This window comes from Phalaenopsis equestris, unplaced genomic scaffold, assembly GCF_001263595.1.
Source record: "Phalaenopsis equestris unplaced genomic scaffold, ASM126359v1 Scaffold232895, whole genome shotgun sequence".
Taxonomy (NCBI): domain Eukaryota; kingdom Viridiplantae; phylum Streptophyta; class Magnoliopsida; order Asparagales; family Orchidaceae; genus Phalaenopsis; species Phalaenopsis equestris.
This window is the reverse complement of record NW_018250854.1, coordinates 75,656-79,044: the sequence shown is the minus strand read 5'-3', so window position 1 is coordinate 79,044 and position 3,389 is coordinate 75,656. Positions and strand designations below refer to the sequence as shown.

The 3,389-nt window shown below is 39.8% G+C and overlaps 1 long non-coding RNA gene across 1 annotated transcript; it reads right to left on the bottom strand.

The window, feature by feature from the left end:
• Positions 1-2,231: 2,231 nt before the first annotated feature.
• Positions 2,232-3,025, bottom strand: LOC110038451. Its single transcript, XR_002295427.1, has 3 exons — positions 2,935-3,025; positions 2,401-2,867; positions 2,232-2,319 (listed from the first exon to the last, which is right to left on the bottom strand). It is a non-coding gene; the product is annotated as an uncharacterized LOC110038451 (long non-coding RNA).
• Between the last annotated feature and the right edge of the window lie 364 nt (positions 3,026-3,389).

Genomic DNA, 3,389 nt, shown 5'->3' with positions numbered 1-3,389 from the left:
TTAAAATTGACTAAACTAAATAATTATGATAAGACCGAAATCAAAATTCAAACCTGATCTCGGTTAAAAGCTACCCTTTTTAATCAGTGCAATTACAATGCTGGCGAGTTATGAACGTTAACTGGTTTGCTCTTCAGTTAATATAAAAAGAAGCACTAAAAAAAAACCTAAAAACTTACTAATTTTCTATTGTTTTGACATATAAATATTATTTATTAATTTATTATTTGGCAGCTTAATAAATAATTAGGTACTTAATTTTTCTTAAGCTCGGAGTTTCTTGGCTATTAGCATTAATATAGGGACCATTACATATAGAGCACTTGAAACATTGCTATTTACAAATTTAGCTCGCGGTTTCTTTTATTTTACAAATTCTCAAACCATTGCTAAATGTTTGGGTGACTTCTACTCTCATTCTTTTAAGAACTTGCTTAGTGATGGAACGAGTTCTAAAAATAACATTTTTTTTTAAGTTATGTGAATTATCTTTTTATTACATGCAAATTTATTTTTTTAGAATAAAATTTTGAGATGAAATTCACCACTCCATGTTGACCTCATTTTTGTGAGGACTTCTTCATTCTCTCCTTAGAGCCTATGATCTACCACTAGAATTTTCTGTTTAACTTTCTTAGAGGATTAGAGCAGAGACCACCCTTTTAGAAACTCAAATCACCTCCTAACTATTTTGCGATGTCTCATATGAGTGATCCCAAGAACTCAACTTTTAGTTGCAAGGGCTAAGGACCAACACATGGAGGCTCAAAGAGAGTTCCTATAAGGTTTGAAAGCTTCAAGAATCCCATCTCGACTTTCGTAAATTTGAGCACACAAATATCACAATTCAAACAGTCAACACACATAAATATCACAATTCACATCAACTATACCTGTAAAAGTTTTATAATTAATCAAAACTTGAATCAATTTTTGAAATGATCGAACACAAACCCAAATTTGAAGAAAATCAAATTTGACATATTTTTTACCTGATTATTGACTAAATTGTCCAACTGACCTCGGATGACAAATAACAAAATAGACTGTGTCGGCGCGTCTGGAATGTTTAATTTACCTAAGGGAGATATCCACGTTCCTATGGTTCCAAGCACGAATACATCACATGAGAATTAATATATTTAAATAAAATAATATAAAAAATCAAAACTAAATAATAAAAAATAACAAAAATCCATATTTTAAGTCATACTTACGTATACAAATTCACGCTAACGCCTCTCCCTCCCCGGTTCTTCTCCTTCTGACCCGATACCCACTTCCATTCGCGAGCCCTAGTAGGTGACCGAACCCAATTCTCCCTTCCTCCCCTTCGGAAAAAATTTGGGTACATAAGACGCACGCAGCGCTGCGTGCGATAGCGAATCACCGAAAGACACGTCGGCTAAGTCGGCCCCACCGCTATAAAAATATACTTTTTACCCTGCGAGACCCGTCGACCCGACCCGTCATTGTAAGCCCCATGTAATCCCGATGTAAACTCCGCTGTCCACCCCATGTACCGCGCGTGTAAGCCCCATGTAATCCCCATGTAAACTCCGCTGTACGCCCCATGTACCGCGCGTGTAAGCCCCATGTAATCCCAATGTAAACTCCGCTGTCCGCCCCATGTACAGCGCTTGTAATCCCGGTGTACGCCCAATGTAACCTCCGCTGTCCGCCCCATGTACAGCGCTTGTAATCCCGGTGTACGCCCAATGTAACCTCCGCTGTCCGCCCCATGTACAGCGCTTGTAATCCCGGTGTACGCCCAATGTAACCTCCGCTGTCCGCCCCACGTACAGCGCTTGTAATCCCGGTGTACGCCCAATGTAACCTCCGCTGTCCGCCCCATGTACAGCGCTTGTAATCCCGGTGTACGCCCAATGTAACCTCCGCTGTCCGCCCCATGTACAGCGCTTGTAATCCCGGTGTACGCCCAATGTAACCTCCGCTGTCCGCCCCACGTACAGCGCTTGTAATCCCGGTGTACGCCCAATGTAACCTCCGCTGTCCGCCCCATGTACAGCGCTTGTAATCCCGGTGTACGCCCAATGTAACCTCCGCTGTCCGCCCCATGTACAGCGCTTGTAATCCCGGTGTACGCCCAATGTAACCTCCGCTGTCCGCCCCACGTACAGCGCTTGTAATCCCGGTGTACGCCCAATGTAACCTCCGCTGTCCGCCCCATGTACAGCGCTTGTAATCCCGGTGTACGCTACTGTTGCTTTGCACTGGAATGCCTCTAGGCATTACAACTTGCCACTTACTAAGATCAAATTCAAAAGCTTCCCCAACATCGCTTAGTAAATGTTTAATCTGCACAATTATGTTATATGCAAATAGAAATGAATGACGAACACCATAGCAAACATAAAAAGAATAAAAATCCCCACTTACGATGGCATCAGTTATATGCAAATGCATTCTGTTTGGCAATGAATCATATAATCTCCACTTGCGATCTTTGATTGATCCAACAAGTAGTGTCCAGTGTTGATTATTGATTATAGGTATCAAAATTAACTCCACATTTTTTGTGGTCTCCTTCGTAATGTGTTCAACGAAGCCTTTTACGTTACCGAACTTGTACAGCTGCAGAGAACGATATATATCGCATAAGACAACTACTTAATAAAAAGAAATATGGTTATATGTTTGATGTAAAAGTAATTTAAAAATTTACCCAGTGGCATGGAGATACATATAGGTAAGATCGGTATTGTTCCGGATTCTTGCTCCGCTTATGCTCCAGCAACATAGCAAAACAGTCGACGTGTTCATTTCCTAACCACCCGTTGGTGAGTAATTCATCAAGATAGCGTCGGGTTAACGATATATGTCCCATGTCAATTATTAAGTCACCCCTGCATTCCAAATATTTAATAAGCACAAGAGTGAAAGATAATCAATTAGTGAAATTTTTTAACTTACATGTCCGTGAATTTATTACAACAAATATCGATTGCTTCCCTCATATAATCTGGAATTTGATTTCTGGCCGGAAAATCGACCATAAGTTGGGCTGGACATACTTACAAGCAATACACAAACATTGTAAGATGGATATAATGAAGCATTCAATTTGGACAATTAAACTCTGTGTTTTAAACCTTATCAGGGTAGTCTTCAGGAACATAATGCAGTTCATAATGTTCTTGTTTATCTACAGGCGGTGTTTGCAGAGTTTCCTCAGTTATGGCTTTGTGATCAAATTTATTTATCAAATTTATTTACTTCACCTGTATGTACATGAGCAATCTGTTAAATAAGAAATATTGTTAGTTAAGTTAGTAAGGAAGAACTACTAAGTACAATGCTTATGCACAAGTGTTGTACCTCTTCATTCTTTTCAGTGACTTCTTGACTTGTTTTCTGCTTCTTCTTCC